At 39.6% G+C, this 20436-nt stretch overlaps 1 long non-coding RNA gene across 1 annotated transcript in view; it reads right to left on the reverse strand.

The window, feature by feature from the left end:
• Positions 1-1130: 1130 nt before the first annotated feature.
• Positions 1131-20436, reverse strand: part of LOC135202279 (uncharacterized) — a 61334-nt gene continuing 42028 nt past the window's right edge. The window contains exon 2 of the long non-coding RNA XR_010311707.1: positions 1131-3310. This is a non-coding gene — a long non-coding RNA (uncharacterized LOC135202279). The remainder of the gene's footprint in view (positions 3311-20436) is intronic.

A 20436-nucleotide genomic window follows, 5' to 3' on the forward strand; every position in this document is an offset into this window, starting at 1 on the left:
TCCAGGATAGATCCTAGCTTATGCAAGGATGTATGGAGGTGTTTTTACTATGTCAACGAACATTAGTGTTTATAACCGACGACATGTTTGTGGTCGAGTACATAGAGAGATTATTGCTCTCTCTCTCTCTCTCTTTCCCATGATCACGTTTAATACGGCTGCGGAGGAGGGGGTTGGTGATTGTGTGGGGTGGGGGGGGGGGTGTTGGCACTGTGGGCCCTCTTTAGCAAGAAACCAGGTGAGATCAAGTGAGACAACTGAGAGTTCTCTATCCATTGTTGGGAAAGGGGGCGTGGCTGGTTTATTAACGAAAGGTTGTTGAGGGGGGCGTGGCCTAGACCTACTAGTGAAACTACCCTATATATATATATATATTTATATGTATATTTATATGACTAGGAGTTGCTGACACACGGAACGAGCATCTATAAAACTAAAAAAGGTAAACAAAAACGTTTACCGAAAACGTAACATTTGCCTACGAGGTTATAAACTGTCGTTTTTTCCTTAAAACGTTAAAGAAAGAAAGGAAATATTTTTCTGCAAAGTTTAATAGGTACAAAAAAAAAGAATTTTTTTTTACTGCAAAGGCAAAAAGGTAAAAAAAAAGAGAGTTTTTCTTGCAAATGCAAAAAGGTAAAAAAACTATATTTTTTTCCTGCAAAGGCAAAAGGTGAAAAAAGATATTTATTTTCTGCAAAGGTAAAAGGGTAAAAAAAAAAAATGTTTTGCAAAGGCAAAAAAGTGAAAAAGGAATTATCTCCCAAAAAGGTAAACAGAAAACAATCGTTTGCCTACAGTGGAACCAAGACTAAATGACTACTTATTTGGTCCAGATGTCTCCTCGTGCTGTTTACCAAAGGAAAAATGAGCGGAGTGGATTTTTTAATTATTATTATTATTATTATTCATTTAACCTTAATCAGTAATTGTTGATAGGTTGTGGTTCGGTTGACATCAACAAAACGGGGAGGTGAAGTAGCTTTTGTCCTTAGAAAAAAAAATGGGGGGAGTGGGGGGCGAGTGTCTAGTTTTTCATCATTTTCACTTTCATGCTCATTATTATCATTATCATCCATTAACTTCATGCTCAAGGGGTAGGTGATCATGCAGGTATTTTTGTGTTAATATTTAATTTTTTTTTTTTTTTTTTTTGCAAACTAGTATATACAGTTCTTTATCCTCTAATGGTTTTGAGATTTAAGTTGTACAATTATGCAAGCATAAGTGATTAGTTTTTACCAATGCATCATTATTTTTAGCGATATTTTTTATCGTTACACGACTGATTATGCGCAGTTTCCGTCTCTCAAACGGAAAAAGGAATTCTTTATTTGTTTTGAAAAATTCCGATCTTTCTGTATATGTTTTGGGGGCTTTCTCTTCGAAGTACTTTCATTTCTACTTATTTATTATTATTTTTTTTTTTTGGCTTTTTTCACACGGTATCTGTTTTCATGAAATATTTTTTTCATATACTTTTTAAATATATGATTTTTAAGTATACTAAAGAAATGCCTTATTGACCAAGTTTTCCTTTCTTTCAATTGGGTAACGCACAAAAAAAATATCTATCATAAAAAATATAACACTGAAAGAGATGAGACAGAAAAAAAGAATTATTCGCTATGATGAACAAAGAAATATAAAAAAAGAACATCGAACAATGAATAAAGAAAAATATGAATCGTATTTTGTATCTTACTAGTAAGAGCATAGGAATATGACACGTGAGTTTTGAACTTTTTTTTTTTCTCAACACTTGAGGTGTGGTAGGGGGGCGGGGGAATTAGATTTTTAAGTAAACTAGTTCCTTTTAAGAATGGAAAATTTAGTTTTAAGATGAACAAAAAATTTTCATAGACGAAAGATTAATTTAAAAAAAAATTTTTTTTACAAGAAGGGAAAACAGAGGAAACCAATTTTTTTCATAGACGAAAAATTAATATTATTTTTTTTAACAAGAAGGAAAACCAGTTTACTGTGAGGAAAGGCTCAAGAAGTTGCTTTTGAGATGGAAATACTTAATTCACGTTTTAAAAGTTCACTTTGCAAAGGAGGAAAGCAGAGGTCACTCTCGGAAATGGTTAACCATATATTTTTCTTAATCGGGGTGATTTTGTGGGGGTTTTGGGGGTGGGGGGGGGGGGGGGCGAACCAGTTCAGTTTCCTCCAAGAGCGTGAAAAGGGACCATTTACTTTAAGAGGGAAAAGCTAGTTTGTTTCTGGAAAGGAATCGAGATATCAGGGACCAGTTCACTTTTAGAGGTGTACAAAAAAAATAATATTGATTTGTGAAGGGAAAATCGAGTTCAGTTCAAGAGCACAAGATGGGTCCGCCTTTAAGGTTCAGAAGAGGAAAGGGCGAGAGGATGAATCCGAAAGCGATTCTTTTTATCTGCGATTGGAGACCCACCCAATTTATATTTATTATGTTTATTATTATGCTTCTGTGTCATTCATACGCTTGTGGGGAACTTCATCCTTTCATTTAAGACCCTGAAACTCTCTCCTCGGGAATCATTTGTCTTTGGCTAAGGTGGGGACATCGGGAATATCCCCTCCTGGAATAACATCCCATGTGGCTCCCTGATGTATGCTAACATGGGGACACCGCAGATGGAAGAAAGTACCGGGGTGACTAGTGGCAACGTTGCTGGAGAACTGTTGGAAAGCTTTTGGGGCTTCCTGTCCAGATGCTGTTGATGTAGGCGGTGTAGTCCGTGTGTCCTTTCAGGCTGGTTCGTCTCTTGCGCTTCAATCTCCTTCCGCGCCTCCGTCGTGTAGGTGGTCGCCTCGAATTCTTCTTCTTCTCCTTCTTCCCCGTCTTTCATTTTTAGCTGGGTACGTGGAAGCACCGATCGGAAGGGAAGGGGGAGGTCACTGCCCGAGACGGGCAGCGGTCCATTAGCGAGAGAACGACAAAAAGGCCTCTAGTACTACAAGGTAGAAAGAGACAACCGAACTGCCTCCCGAAAGTGGAGGTGTTTGATATGGCGACACGGTAGGAAGGAAGGAAGGAAGGAAGGAAGGAAGGAAGGAAGGAAGGAGAGTCTGCTGGCCCTGAAAAGGGGGTGGTTTTTAAGCAAAGAGGAGGAGAAGGAGGTTTGGAAAATCACTCATAAAAAAAAAATAAAGACGATGATGATTTTTTTTTTTTTTGGCGAGATGGGCGCTAGGTGAGTGGAGGGGGGGAAGAAGCCATTACATTATGGTACATTTGCCCTTCTCCGCCCATGGGTTGTTCTTCTTGTCAGGGGCGTGGATCAAGGGGTCCGTCTTTTCGTTCTCTTCTATGAATTCGCGCATCCTGGGGAAAGTGAGAGAGAGAGAAAAAAAAATGTTATTAGAATGGGGCATAACGGAAGAAAATGAGTGTTAAGATTAAACATGTTTTCATACTGTTTTTTTCAAGTAAACAAATTGATGGTTTATTCTTATGCGAAATGTGTGATATTAGTTATGAACACGAGTAGAAGGCAATAGACACAATGGAATCTACTGGACGTAATCATTATTGTTTAGTAGGTAGGAGAAATGACTGATGATTGGCTACACGTCGTCATTTAGTAGTAGGAGGAATGACTAATGGAATGATTGGTGTTTGGGTACACACGTCGTCATTTAGTGGTTAGGAGGAATGACTGATGATTGGCTACACACGTCGTGACCTAAACTCTACACACACACATACACACACACACACACACACACATATATATATTATATTATATATATATATATATATATATATGTATATTATATATATATATATATATATATATATATATATATATATATATATTACTAATCTAAGGCTCTGAAGAACGGCATTATTACTAGCTTATGAGCGCACCCCACCCTTCCATCATGACCACCACCTTTCCAAGTTCTTCCAAGAAACCTTTCTGTTCAAGTTCCAGTGCAAGTTTTTACGCTGGATTCTTCAAACTGGAGGAACTGCGTGGCTGAATAGATTGCAATGGGTTGACGACGGATGTCAAGTGTCGGAAAATGATAACCAGATCACCTGACGAAAATCTCTTGTCATCAGTCTGATCGCCATTTCTTTCTTCCTAACCAACTGTAGGGTTCATCATGAGCTTAATTTTTTTTATTTTGAAGTCGGTGTTTGAGGATTGGAATGGTATATAAGAATTTAGGCCCAAGGCCAAGCGCTGGTAACTTCGTGGTCATTCAGCGCTGGAAAGGAAATTGAGAGTAGAAAGGTTTGAAAGGTGTAACAGAAGGGAAAACTTCGCAGTTGCACTATGAAACAAATGTTAAAGAGAGGTTGGATAGCAAAATAGAAGAAGGAGAATATGAACGGAGTTACAGTTAAAGAAATGAAAGGGGTTGCAGCTATGGACCGTAGGAACGCCGCAGTGAAAGACTATACTATTCTCCTGCGGGGCAAGACGGTGTTTGAGACTTCAAACTAGCATTATCTTTGTCCTCTCCTAAAATTTTTCATTTGGGATGTATAGATACCTGTGTCCATCGAAATCAAATGTAGAATGAATGTTGATTTTAATACACGTATATCAACATCATCTGACAACTGTTTTCCTAATGGCTGGTTTGATCTACGATTTGGGATACAAGATGAATTTGGTTATGACATTGGTCCTGTTTATTTTCTATAATATGCCTCGTTATTAGAAACGGTACTGTTTTATATAATATATAAATATACTATATAATATATATATATATACATTATATATATATGTGTTTATATATATATATACATATATATAATATATAATATATATATATATCAATAAAAGAAAACCCACAAAAAACGGCCGAAAAATATAGAAAGTAAGTACTATATTTCAGAGAATGCTGTCTCTCTGTTCAGGTATTCTCTGAAATATAGTACTTACTTTCTATATTTTGGCGTTTTTGTGGGCTCCTTTTGATAGATGGAATTCTGTTGTAACAGAACATTTCTACCCGTCATATATAAATATGTATGTATGTATGTATTAAGTATATATATACACTTACACATACATACTTTGTGTGTGAACATACATACACCGACTTACACTTGTTTATTTGGTGACGCCCTTTTACCCTCCAGCCACTGCTTAAGCTAGCGTGAAGCATTACATATTGTATAACATGTCATAATGGCGGATTTAGGCTTTGTATCACTTCTTTCTTGTGTACGTCTTATCGTCACATTTTGCGACAAAGAGTTTTGCCTTTTTTCTCTCGTTTCCTCCTGTTGTTTATCTCATTTATTCCTTGGTTTATTTACTCATTAGTGTGTTTTATTGAAATAATAACTTAGGGTTTGCTTTGCTTTTGATATTCTAACTCTTTATGCTATTGCTTTGTATAAATGATTGTAGAATGAAAGGATGGTTTAGCGTTAAGAAATACTTCTAATTTTGCTTATTGTTATTGTATTCACGAAACAGACATTGTGATGGTTTCGAACTTCGCTTTTCGTTCCTCGTTGAACGAGTCGGTTGCCTACTCGCCTACCAATCTGGTAGCCGGAGTTCGCTCCCACCTACCGCCAGCGCGGAATCAGAGGAATGTATTTCTGGTGGTTAGAAATTCATTTCTCCATATAATGTGGTTCAGATCCCACTATAAGCTGTAGGTCCTGTTGCTAAGTAACCGATTGGTTCCTAGCCACGTAAATATAAAATCTAATCCTTTGGGGCAGTCATAGGAGAGCTGTTAACCAGTGTATATTCTTGTGACTCCCTCCCGTAGGGGGTTAGAGCCATCTGTGTACCTCACGCGGTGCACTGTAGGCATCACTTAAGGATCTGTACAGCGTCCCTTCGCCCCCTAGCTGCAACCCCCTTTCATTCAGTCTAACACGTTTTTCCGTTTTCTGTAAAAGAAAACTATTGAGATGGCTATTTGTGTCTGTCCGCCCTCACATCTTAAAAACCACCGATGATAGAAGGCTGCAAATTAGTATGTTCATCCTCCACCCTCTAGTCATCAAACATACCAAATTGCAGCCCTCTAGCCTCAGTAGTTTTTATTTTATTAAAGGTTAAAGTTAGCCATGATCGTGCGTCTGGCAACGCTGTACGGAAATGTCGATTGAGCCGAAGAAACTTCGGCATGTTTTTTCCTTATGAGTCACCGATCTAATTATTGACAAAAACGTCCAAACCTAAAACGCCTTAGAAAGCATCAAGCTTGCCATATAATATATAAGGACTTATTCGTAAGCCACTGCTGTAACCTTCCTTAGATCAAAGGAAGCCGATAGCACGGAATACGCTGCTCATGTAACGACTTAGGTGGTCTTTATAGCGAAGTCATTCCTCAGTTAAATTCTCTTCGTTTCCTCTTTTAAGGTTCGTCACGCTTTGGTGACTTGTAGGCGGTTTCAATTTACATATCGTAGCATGTAAAATACACTTTATGGGTCTTAATCGTAAAATACCATGATAAGATATTTTATTCCGTATGGGTCTTAATCATAAGATACCATGACATGATATTTTATTCTGTAATATCCCACAGGTCACAGTATTTTAGTCGAATGCGTGCGATATATATCATAACAGCTTTTTCCATATAGATATATATATATATATATATATTATATATATATATAATATATATATATATATATATAACATATATACATATATACATTATATATACACACACACGAGAGAGAGAGAGAGATAATGTATGTATACATATATTTTCTGTATGCAAACACACATGAGAGAGAAAGAGCGAGAGAGAGTGTATGTATTTATACATATGTATTTTCTGTATGCAAAAACGAGAGAGAGAAAGAGAGAGATAAAATATGCATGCATACGTATTCTCTGTATGCAAACACATATGATGAGAGAGAGAGAGAGAGAGAGAGAGAGAGAGATAATGTATGTATATATACATAGGTATTTTCTGTATGCAAACACACTCCATCATTCACCCGCATAGATCCCGTGTGAACGACAGCCTCATTCATTATGATCTGGTGCTGACAGTGTTCCTGAGGGGCTTTGTAAGTCGCCTCCTCGCATTCAGCCTCACGTCTGCAGCCCGTCCGCGAAATAACTCTATGTCGATAAGGACGACCAATTCGGAGCAGCGTTAGAGAGGGTTTGCTGATGCCGTGGAGAGAAGTTTCAGAATATAGTATTTAGGCCAAAAGACCAAGGCAGGGGGGATTAGTGCTGTTAGTGCACCTCATGCGGTGCACTGTAGGCATTACGTAAGGTTCTTTGCAGCGTGCCTTCGGCCCCCTAGCTGCAACCACTTTTCGTTCCTTTGACTCTACCTCCGTTCATATTGTCTTTCTTCCATATGACTTTTCTCAACCCTCTTCTAACACTTGATTCATAGTGCAACTGCTCTGAGGTTTTCCTCCTATTATGCCTTTCAAACCTTTTGACTGTCAATTTCCATTTCAGCGCTGAATGGCCTCATAGGTCCCAGTGCTTGGCCTTTGGCCTAAATTCAGAGGCCAACTGCTGGGACATACGAGGTCATTCAGCGCTGAAATGGGAACTGAAAGTCAGAGGGTTTGAGAAGTTTAACTGGAGGAAACCATCACAGTTGTGCTATGAATAAATTGTTGGGAGAGGTTGGAAAGGGAAATGGAAGGAAGAGAATATGAACGGAGGTACAGTGGAGAGAAATGCGAACGGACAGACAAATAGCCATCTTGATCGTTTTCTTTTACAGAAAACTTAAAAACCTGAAGCAAGTGGTAGTGAAGCGCTTCAGTGGCGTGGTTGGTATGGTGTTTGCGTCCCACCTCGGTGGTCGCGAGTTCGATTCTCGGGCATTCCATTGAGGAGTGAGAGATGTGTATTTCTGGTGATAGAAGTTCTACACTCTCGACGTGGTTCGGAAGTCACATCAAGCCGTTGGTCCCGTTGCTGAATAACCAATGGTTCCATGCAACGTAAAAACACCATACAAACAAACAAACAAACAAACAAGTGGTAGTGAATCACAGTGAAACAGGACGAATTTTATTTGATTTTATTTTGTAAAACAGAGAGAGAGAGAGAGAGAGAGAGAGAGAGAGAGAGAGAGAGGAGAGAGAGATCTATTGCATTCGTTGGTGAAGAGCAGTAGGGTATGAGTAAGGGTGAGAGGTATGTTCGACCGCATCACTTTGCCCGCTTACCATGAGCAATGAAGCTTGATGGAGCCTTATGTTAGATATGCCGACGAACGACGTCTAAGAATAATATAGATTAAGGTCGGTGGCTGTTTCCCTCTTTTACAGGGCTTTGGCGTTTCCGCTCGTTTTTGATAAGAAGAAGCGTGCGCTGGGTAAGGTCTCTCTCTCTCTCTCTCTCTCTCTCTCTCTCTCTCTCTCTCTCTCTCTCCCGTTTTATGTTCGTCATATACGAGTTATTCTGTCAGCAACACGTGAGCTACTTTTTTATTTTCTCTCTCTCTCTCTCTCTCTCTCTCTCTCTCTCTCTTTTTTTTTTTATGTTTGTCATATACGAGTTATTCTGTCAGGCGCATGTGAGCTACTTTTTTATTTTAATTTTTTCTGTTTGAAATAAGAAGTATGCAAGGGTTAAGGTCTCTCTCTCTCTCTCTCTCTCTCTCTCTCTCCTGTTTTATGTTTGTCATATACGAGTTATTCTGTCAGGGGCATGTGAGCTCAATTTTTTTTCTGTCCTTAATAAGTATGCAAGGGTTAAGGTCTGTAATAAGAAGTATGCAAGGGTTAAGGTCGTTCAGTCTCTCTCTCTCTCTCTCTCTCTCTCTAGTCTTGCCACTTTGATAATTTATTCCTCCCGCGAATGTCGTCACCGTGAATGCTCTTCCTGTCTTGGCTTGAGTTTAACCAGAGAAGATCCCGAATGGCTGAGAGAGAGAAGCAGTCTGGTGTCTGAAAAGGGTGTCTGTCGGTCTGTCATGACTTGTTGCCCTCATGACCATATGGCGGCCTGAGAAACTCCCATATGAACACACGAGTTAGGCGCATTTGCACTTGGATGGGTGACCTCTTGGGAACATCCCTATGTAAAGACGGAACGTTTGTATACATGAATGAACAAATGACAAATTTTTTAAAAGTGATTTGTATTTTCGTTTACTCAGGGAGTAAGCCTACAAGTTACTTTGTTGTTGTTGATGTTGTTGTTCTTGTTGTTGTTCTAGTTGGGGGATAGGAAAGCCCTATGAAAAAACCTGTAAAGGTCTGAAAAAGGTGATTCGCGTTGAGTTAAAGATACAGGAATTTTAGGATAGGATATTTATGCTGTATTTATCAGAATGAAAATTTAAAAAATGAATAATGTCCATGTTAAACAGTACAGAACAAACATATCTAATAAAATATAGCATATTCATTTCAATTTCCGTGGGTGAAACGACAGGCTATTTGACTGTAGATTTTAGCACGCGCCCCCGGGTAAGCTGGCGGTCGGATCACGCCTTGTTCGTGACATAGATACCTGAGGTCTTCCCATGAGTGACCTCCTGGGAACACGCCTATGTTACAAGGAGTTACAAGGATTAGGATGTCTCAGAAACTTGTTAGTCCATCCGAGGAGACATCGTGTGCTCTCTTATCTCTATAGGAGCAGGTAAAGACGGAAGGTTTTGAGTGTTAGGGTAAATACAAATTACTTAAAAAAGCTTTTCATGGTAGGGGCATTGCCCTAAGTGCAAGAGGACAGCAAAGGGAGGCTATCACGCAACTATACTCTATTTTTTTCCATCTGTCCATCCGCCTGTGGTGTAATGCCGTATGGTAAAACAAACTACGGGTCCCCAAAGGCTAAATTTAGATAGTTACATACAGCTTACATTCAAACAACAATAATAAGTATCCTAGTTTGCGAATATTAACGGTGGTAATTAGCCATACAGTAATTTAGTTAAAACAACTATTTCAGTTGGCAAATGTTACACCCACCAGATTCCTTTTATTTACTTAAAACTTAACACATAGCATAAACTACTTTAAAGCCCGGGACGCAGTGTTACCATGCGAAAAAACACCAACAGGCTGGATGGACAGATGGACCAAAAACAGAGTATAGTCTCTTTATGTAAATGCTTCGTGTACGGTCTGCTTCTGCTCGTATTGCGTTTTGTTTATGTTTAGGCTTCATGGTTTGGATCGTGTCTGTGTTCATGATTTATTTATACAACTCAGTGCAACCGGTCATACCAAGCGAATCGGTATGATTAGAATTGACTCGACCACGCTTGGTGAAACCAGCTTTGAAATGAGTATGCGGCGAATCATGAATCGCACTAGAATTCTTTTCCATAATTCGATTCGTTTTGATGTAACAACGGTGAAGTGTGGGCGAAATCAAGACGAATCATGAGAGTCGTGTTGATTCTTCATGAAAATGAATCGATTACGATTCGTTTCGGTTTTTGTAACACCCTGAAATGGAGTGTGGCGAATCAAGACGAATTCATGAAATCATGTTGATTCTTTCATGAATTTGAATCGATTTTCGATTCGATTAGTGTAACAACCTGAAAATGAGTGTGGCGAATCAAGACGAATCATGAATCATATTGATTCTTCATGATTCGATATGCTTGGTGTAACACTTTGAAATGAGTGTGGCGAATCAAGACGAATCATGAATCGTGTTGATTCTTCATGAATTGAAATGACTCGATTCGCTTGGTGGCCAGTACACGCAGCCTAATTCCCTCACGTTTCGGAGTATGGATGGGGTTGCGGGGGGGGGGGGGGGGGGGGAGGGGGGGGGGGGGAGTTTAAACCTTACTGAATTGCTTGGGCATTGGGGTTTATTATTAATTGAGTCGCTCAGTACACAGTGCCTGCATTAGCCTCATTTCTCTCTTTCTCTCTCTCTCATGTAATACCAATTCGCTCTGCTCTTCCGAGGTAGATATTAATCTTGGAAATTAACACCCCATCGTCCTTTTCTCTTCAGTACTCAGACTGGCGATTTGTCCTCCTCTCTCTCTCTCTCCAATTCGCATCTCTCTCTCCTATCTCCCCCCGACACAAACCGTATGTTTCTGCTATCAAGGACGAGTAAATACCTACAGACATCTATTTTGTGTCAGCTTTGCATTTCATATTCATATTTACCATAATGCAAAAACCTGAACCAATGCATATTAAATTGAAGTTCCCGAATGTGAATTTCAAAAAATCTTGAACTGTGATTAAATCGAAGGGTAGTACATGAAAATTAAAAAATAGCCTCTTTAAATGGGAAATTATGCAATATGAACCGAAAGTAACCAGTAAAATTTGAATATGATATTTAATTAGAGAAAGTTAATTTAATTTCAAAAGCAGCAAATTTGGGAATGCGGAATTTCTTTGCATGTGCTTTTGATGTACAGAAAATATGCGTTTTGAAAAAAAACTGCATAAATTCCTAACTAATTGCCCAAAAATTACAAATTGAAAGAATTGGTTTCCACATCATTCAAGTTCTTTAGTAAAAACCATCCGCAACCGGTATACCTCGAAAAAACCAAATCCAAATTTGGAAGAGGTATGAGAAGATTAAATATTACAAATCGGTCGTAGTTTCGTCTCGGCTCAGGCTCATTGGCAAAACATTGCACTGGGTATCTTGGTGGGCATCGTTTGCCCTGAAGTGTGGATGGTAAGACGAAGAGGGTCTGGGGTCGAGGGCCACGTGAGGAACGCTCCGGGTAGCCAGGGTCCCCTCGCGAATGTTCTCCACTTTTGAAGAACGGAGGACCAGGTTCCTCTCTCAGTCAGTCAGAACGGATCTCCGCCTTATCCAGCGCCGATCCATCATTGACAGCCGACACCCTTTTCGCCTCTGCCTCTCTCCCCCTTCCCACGTTATTCCCCCTTTCCATTGAATTTCCACATTTTTATTTTTTAATTTTTTATATTTCTATGGCCTCCTCCTCCCCACAAATCCTTCCCATGCCTTCCCGCTCCCTAAATTTTTTTCCCGTTACCGGTTAAGGGCTGCTCTGTGAGCAAGAGCCACCACCCGTTGCTGGCAAAAGGCCAAGGCTCCCAGTCTTCTCACTCCCCCCAAAACAAGCAATTCATTTCCCTGAAACTATTTTAGTGGGCTTTTGTTTTTGCCCCGCCCCCCAAACCCTCGTTCTGACACGCCCCATTTTCTTTTCTTTATCCGTGAGTCCACTATTGCCATCACCACCATCTCGACCTCTTCCTCCTCCTCCTTCTCCTCCATTAGCTCATCTTCCCCCTTCCCCCTCCTCCTTGCTGCTCTCAAACCTCCCCTTTTCCCTCCTCTCCTCCTCCCCTTCCTTCGCCCCCTTTTCCCCTACCTCCTCGCCCCCCCACCCCCCCCCCCCCATCTCCTCCTCCGGCTATGTAATGTGTAAGTGTTTTCATTTTGTGAGCAACTGTTGAAAGGAGGAACTCGATCGGGTGATTCTGTTTATATCGTAAATTCGTTCGGGTCACCGGAGGTCAAGTGGGAGCACGTTGTCGTGTGAATGACACATTCGTCATCGATGACTTGAGAGTCTGAGCTCCGGTGATATACTATTAACGCAAACTAAAACGAGTGATGATAAATGAAGATTGATGGGTTAACTTTCAACTCGAGTGGCATGGAACATTCCTGAATGCTGACGTAAACCACTGGAGGTTTTGGAAGTTAAGTTAGGTTAAGGTAGGTTAGGTTCCGTGCTGGAGGAAGTTTTTTTTTTTTTTTTTTTTTTTTTTTAAATAAAGCAGAGGCTGCTGGGACTGGCAACCTGATACCTGCATGTATAGTCCTGGCCTATTTGAAACAAGAAAGAAACGTGGCTTTGATGAATGAGAATCACTTGTGGGATTCGTCCCTCGAAGGGTATCCTGGTCTTTCCTTTTACTTTTACCAGAAGAGAGAGAGAGAGAGAGAGAGAGAGGGGGGAAACTGAACGCAGCCCCCTTTATGAGAGAGAGAGAGAAGAAACTGAATGCAGTTCCCCACTTCGTCTGTTTTTCCATCAGTTGTGGGAAAGTAAGGGAGTCTGCTGAGCGCTAAACAGACAGATAGGAAATAACTGCGTATCTTCGGGGCTGACACATTCATGAGTCTCATTTCCTACCTTCAAAGCGCCCGAAAAAAAAAAAAGATAAAAATAAAACAAATGGAGGCGAGTATATGGAAACTTTCGTGTCTCAGATACTGACTTTATCAGTTAAATGAGAGAGAGGGAGAGTTGCCTCCACAAAGCTAGCTTAGACATTATTTGTTGGAGTTGTTGAAAGTAATGACTTTAGTTCTGTCATCTGCATTGCATACGAGAGAGAGAGAGGAGAGAGAGAGAGAGAGAGAGACGTGAATCACTTATGGCTGATAATGAGGGGATGCAGAAAAAGAGAGAGAGAGAGAGATGAATAATTCGCGTATAAAAAAGCAAGAGAATTTGAGCCTGCTTAGTAATTCTGTCCATAAGGAAGGAATTATGAGAGATTATATTATCTCTCTCTCTCTCTCTCCTCTCTCTCTACACACACACACACAAACACACACAATGGCTTTTAGGCGGAGTGGTTGTGTCAGCCTTCCTGTCAAGATCAGCTGTTTCCCCGTGACTTTCTGTATACCACTATCTGTCTGTTTCTTGAGTTGTTTGCCTCTGTCTGCCAGACTGTTGGCTCTTTGGCTGTTTGAATCTAAACACTCCCTCTTCTGGTCATAGTGTTTATTTCGTTGTTATTTGTTGTTAGTATTACCTTGGATCTAAACATTCCCCATTCTGTCTGTGTATTGTCTGTATATGGTTGCAGCATCTCTTGAATCTAGACACTCCCTATTCTTTTTGTGTATTGTCTGTATATGGTTGTAGTATATCTTGGACCTAACACTCCCTATTTTGTCTGTGCAGTGTCTGTATATGGTTGCCTCTGTATAACATTCTGGACGTGGAATTGATGCCTCGTTTCTTTTTGTAGGAATGCTTCCAGCACTCGATAATCACTATGTGAACATGCCCTGTCTGTCTGGGGCTGCCTGTCTACAACCACAGCATGTACTACGTAGTATTATCCCCTCTAATCGAAAATTCCACCCGCATTTGTACGAGAAAACCCCCAACTCCTGTTCGGTGCTGTCGGAATATATTCCCCATCTGGCTGTCTTTTGTGTATCGATTTCAGTATTTGCCCTTTGTTGAAACCCTCCAGCTCTTTCATATCGCTTTAAAAAAATGTCGGGGTCTTCCTTAGATGGTGACCCCAGGGTTTTTTTTTGTTTGTGGGGAGGGTAGGGGGGTTCGTTATCCAGGACAAAATTTTCTTCCAAGGGTACATTATCTGTTTTTATTTTTATTTGACAGTCTTCTGTTTACGTTTGTTGCAGTCGTCCCTCAACGAGGCTCGTACTAAAACACGTTCCTCCAAAGCCCTTCCCGCTTTCATCAAAAACCAAAACCAAAGGACGAGAGAGAGAGAGAGAGAGAGAGAGACTAATCGCTGGGAGCAGGGATTTATCGCTTCTGCAAGTGGATGGTCGGCGGGACGGGCCAGAGGGCCACAGAGGGCCGCCACCAGAGATTCCAAAAAGCTCCAGTCTTATGGTGATACGCGTTGACTCTGAAAATATGATGGAAGGAGGCCTATGGTCTTGAGCTTTGTTTGCATGTTCATTGTTGGGTGATTATATATATAATAATATAATATATATATAGATATAATTATATAATTATATATATATGATATATGAAGATAATATATATTACTATTTAATTTAGTGACTGGCAATCTTAATTAGGCCACGAAGAGATGGTAATTGCAGTTTGTATTCCACAGAGGAAAATGAAAATGGTTTATCTTCAGAAAAATGCCCAACAGTTTCGTCCTCCAAGGGGGACCTATTTTCCTTGGGGCGGTTTACTTAAAAGAAAAAAAATGAAACGCTCCAAGATTAAATAATAATATATATAATATATATAATATATATATATTATCTATATATATTATGTATATATATATATATTAGTTGTTGTGGTGTTGTGTGTATGTATATACACATATACACATACACATCTTTAGGGCACAAATCGCCTCGGAGATGTGTACGTAGTATATGAAACAGCTTAGTTAGTGGTCCTTAATTCTTCAGCTTGAACGTGCATATATGTTTGTATGTAATACAGGAATGCCCTATATTATATTATGAATCTACAGGTCATACAATACTGATTTGGGAGTGACAAAAGCTGCGGGAGTCACTAAAAAGAGTTTCAAGTTGATAGTAATTGTGGGCAAGAGAAAGTTATCTTGGTAAATGGAAATGAGAAAGACAGAGCAACGAATTTTGATAAAGATGGTGAAAGAGAGTTGAGTGACTGATCCGCACTGGAGTAATGATGATGTGAGGATGAGAGAAGGGGCAATTCACAATATTGGAGAGGCAGAGAAATGCAAAATAATTAGAAGAGATCTGGATGCGTGAATGGAAGGCAAGCTTGGTACGTATGCAAGGTTGCCAAGGCAACTCTCCTCTGCGTAAATGAAATGGGAATGAATGAAATAAAAAAAAAAACATGAATGAAAAAAAAAGGATTCAGGTTATCTAGCTCATTTATTATTTAGTCAGAAGTTAAAGTTTTAGAAGTGGTATTTAGGCAGAAGTTAAAGTTTTAGAAGTGGTATTTAGGCAGAAGTTAAAGTTTTAGAAGTGGTATTTAAGAAGAAGTTAAAGTTTTAGAAGTGGTATTTAAGAAGAAGTTAAAGTTTTAGAAGTGGTATTTAAGAAGTTAATGTTTTAGAAGTGTGGAAATGCACAGAGGTATAAGGGAGTGCTTAGGGCACACCATATTGTGGTAGATGAAAAGACGTGTCAAGGTTATCGCTTACTCGGGGAGTAACCCTACAAACTACTTTGTTGTTGTTGCTGTTGTTGTTATTCTTGCTGGGGTGGTAGAAAATTAATGATACAACCGAACCCTTTTCCTTAAAAACGTATTGTGTATGGCAACCCAATCAGCAGTTATACTCGTGTGCATAGTGAGGAAAAGCCTTGTATATATATGTTATATATATATATATATATAGATATATATATATATATATATATATATGTATGTATGTATGTATGTATGTATGTATGTATGTATGTATGTATGTATCTATCTATCTATACTATATATATATATATATATATATATATATATATATATATATATATATATATATATATATATATATATATACACACACACAATCATTCTACTGCCGTCATAAACAAAAGGGGTCTCCAACTGATCCGCCACCGTACGAAAATGCAGAGATCGATTTTAAATCCCCCTCCTCACCTCTCTCTCTCTCTCTCTCTCTCTCTCTCTCTCTTACCATTTACCTGTTTCGTTTTTTCTCGTGTATGTTCCAAGTCCTCTCGCGCCCTCTCCCTCCACAAAAGCAGTTTTCACTTGTGTCATTTTTCTTTTGTTGTTTGTCTCTTTCCCTCCTCGCCTCCTCCCCCAGTCTCTCTCTCTCTCTCTCTCTCTCTCTCTCCGAGACGCTAAATATCGATTAACAGTGTGAGTCCTTGGTGTGGATGAGGAGCTGTTTAGCGTAAAAGAGAAGTGAAGAAACGTTGAGAGAGAGAGAGAATTTATAGATGAAAGTGTTTATGTCAGAGCATCTTTCAAGAATGCTGAGAGAGAGAGAGAGACAGACAGACAGACAGACAGACAGAGAGAACTAAGCAACAAAATTATTACATACGAAAAATCTCCCCCAACTTTGAAAGAGAGAGAGAGAGAGAGAGCGCTAAGAAACAAAAACTGTTTACGTACGAAAATCAATTCCAGTCAACTTTGTCATGTGTTTGTGTGTGTGTGCGTGTGTAAGAGAGAGAGAGAGAGAGAGAGAGAGAGAGAGAGAGAGAGAGAGAGAGAGAGAGGTATTAAGGGGATCAACCGGCGGTGGAGGGTCCTCAGGGCTAAAAACAATGGCCGGAGATGAAGGGGACCCAAATGATTCGTCTGGATTGACAAATATACCCCTATTGCAAACCCCCTCCCCCTTTTCCTCTTCTCTCTTTCTTCACTTACATATATAAAACCTTTGTTTCGACTTTACACCCCCCCCCCCTCTCTCTCTCTCTCTCTCTCTCTCTCTCTCTCTCTCTATATATATATATATATATATATATATATATATATATATATATATATATATATATATATAGTATAGTAGGTATATATATATGAATAGGATATGATTATTTAGTATAATGAAAATGTAAAATATAGGTAATGTGTATCTTAAACAGTACAGAAAAGTTCTTTCAAATGAAATATAACGTATATATTTTAATTTTCGTTGGTGAAACAAGGCCCCATTTGACCGTGGATTTTAGCACGTTTTAATTTATGCGGTGTACTGAATTTAGCCCATGTTTCTGTTCGATTATTTTGTGTTTCCACTTATAACTGAGAATATATGAACGTGTTTAATTTGTGTCCTTTTTATTTGATCCTTGTTGTTACTATAAGTAGTACTAAAGTATGAGTATTAACTACGAGGACCCCTTCACGTCAAGTTAGGAATATAATGTTTACAACGTATACGTGAGGGGAAAATCTTGCGCACGTCCTGAGTAAGCTGGAGGTCGCATCATGCATTTTTTAAGCAGTTAAGAAAAAACAGAAATTTTACTGGTTAGTTTAAGTTGTATTGCAGAGCTTTTTAATTGCTTTGTATTCACAGTGATATTTCTTTGTAATGTGTTTTGGGGAAGAAATCTGTTTTTCTGAAAGATTTTGATGTTTGCTAGCCATGATGAATTCAAATTTGTGTAGTGGTTTTGGGTATCGGTTCTCTGCTGAATAAATCCAGTGTTTTCATTTTAATTGTTGGATGCGTTTAATTTCTTTAGATTGGGGGTATTCTCAATTTTTCCTTTTTGGGATATGTCCATTTTTCATAACTTCCCATAGGGGGTTAGTGCCGTCAGTGCACCACATTCGGTGCAATGTAGGCATTAATTAAGGTTCTTTGCAGCGTCCCTTCGGCCCCTGGCTGCAACTACTTTCATTCCTTTTACTGTACCTCTGTTCATATTCTCTTTCTTCCATCTTACTTTTCCATTCTCTCAACAATTGTTTCATAGTGCAACTGCTTTAAGGTTTTCCTCCTGTGACACCTTTCAGACCTTTTAGTGTCAATTTCCGTTTCAGCGCTGAATGGCCTCAGTTGCCTCAGCGCTTGGCATAATGCCAAAAATCTATTTAAATCAGATCGAAAATTGTTAATACTTTCGTTTTTGAGTATTGCAGTACATGAAAATGATTTCGGGCGCAATAAATACAGAACATCTCGTTTTAATTGGTTCCGCCACTTTCTCGCGCTGATGGCTTTTGGTATTGGTTCTCGGAATAATTGTGCTGGGTGTGAGATGCCATCTGGCTTCTCTGCCTCGCCACATGTGCAGCGCCGCTGTCATGGTTTTTATGGACCCGTTCATTGTTTGGGTCGTTAAAGGGTGTTGTCCCCGCTGTTTTAATGAGTGTCGGGACCTGGAGCCTTATTTTTTTATTTTGTTTTTTCTTCTCTCATTATTGTTATGAGTATTATTATGAGGGCGGTCGGGAAATGATCGGCTGGCGAACTAAGGCGGTGCGGCGGAGGACCGTCAGGAGGCAGAACCTCAGATGATAAAGGCATTTATTTGTAGGGGGCGTTGTTAGCGTTCCCCCCCCCCCCCCTTCCCCCCCCCCCCCACCCCTTCACCCACCAACCCAACGCACGGGCGCACACACACACACACACGGTATAAATATATATATATATATATATATATATATATATATATATATATATATATATAATATTATGTATATGTATGATTGATTGTATGTATGTATTTACGTGTGTACGTTTTCAGCAAATATGATGAAATCTCAGCGACAGTCTCTCTCTCTCTCTCCCCCCCCCCCCAACCCCCGCGAAACGTCCCTTCCGTAAACGGCGTTGAAACGGAGGAGGAGACGAAAAATGTCGGTCGCTTCCACCTTTCTCAGGTTCCTCTGCGGCCGAGGAAAATCATGGCACGGGGGTAGGGACTTCTCTCCCTCCTTCCGTCGGTTTTTCGTCGTCTCGGATAACAGCTTGTTTCCTCTTAAAATCCGTCCATTATTTTTAAAGGTACAGTGAAAAGGTAGTCCTATAATTGAGAGGGGACATCGAAAAATATGTAATTATAAATTACGAAAGCTAACTTAAGGTTCATTTCATCGCTCATTCGGTCCCTAGCTGCAACCCTTTTCATGCCTTTTACTGTACCTCTGTTCATATTCTCATTCTTCCATCTAGCTATTCAACCTCCCTTAACATTTGTTTCATAGTGCAAACGCGAGGCTTCCATCCTTTTGTTCATCCTTCCCTATCTCCATTCATTCATATTTCACACTTTTTTTTTTTCTCCTAAAACCTTTATTCATTACTTCCTTCCTGTCAACTCTATTTATTCATTCCTCGTGATCACGTCTTCCATAATTCATCCCCGTCCTGCATTTCTCCCCTCATTGCATTATCCCTCTTCGCTCCTTGTTTCCATTTCTGCTTTATTGTTTATTTATATTCCTCATTTGTATTTATTTTTCCTTCATTCATTCCTTGTTTCTGGATCTTCCTCCCGTCTTGTGTTATTTACGTGCTATTCGTTACTCTCTTTCTCCCTTTTCGTCCTCCGTGCCTTCTGTCCCTCTCTTCTTTTATTTATTCATTTTTATTTTTATTCGTTCTTCATCCTCTCTCTCTCTCTCTCTCTCTTCTGTATATTGTATTCTAAATACACGGCTGTTCCTCTCTCTCTCTCTCCTGTGTATATTGTATTGTAAAGCCACGGTTGTTCCTATCTCTCTCTCTCTCTCTCTCTTCTAAAGCCACTGTTGTTCCTATCCTCCCCGTTCTCTCTCTCTCTCTCTTCTGCATATTGTATTTTGAAACCACTGTTGTTCCTACCCCCCACCCTCTCTCTCTCTCCTGTATACTGTATTCTAAAGCCACTGTTGTTCTTATCCCTCCCCCCCACCTCGCCCTCTCTCTCTCTCTCTCTCTCTCTCTCTCTCTCTCCTGTATATTGTATTCTAAAGCCACGGTTGTACCTATCCTGCGCTGATATTATGCATTATAATCTAAGACTACTTCTCATCTCCTATACTTCTGTATACATCGTACACCCAACACCCGAATCCGCGATCCACCCGGTCCTGTGTATCGAGTCCTAAAGTATCCCCTCCTTCGGTCGACGGAGTATCTGGAGATGTTGTTTTATATATATATATATATATATATATATATATATATATATATATATAAATATATATAATGTATATATATATATATATATATATATATATATATATATATATATAAACACCACAGCCACAGCACGAGTGCGGTGGAAAGCGAAGGACGGACGGAGGAGCCCTTATAGAGCCATCGGTCGATGCGACTCCGCCAGCCAGAGTGTCCTTTGAAGGGGATAGACCCAA

Source organism: Macrobrachium nipponense, chromosome 30 (assembly GCF_015104395.2).
Source record: "Macrobrachium nipponense isolate FS-2020 chromosome 30, ASM1510439v2, whole genome shotgun sequence".
Classification (NCBI taxonomy): domain Eukaryota; kingdom Metazoa; phylum Arthropoda; class Malacostraca; order Decapoda; family Palaemonidae; genus Macrobrachium; species Macrobrachium nipponense.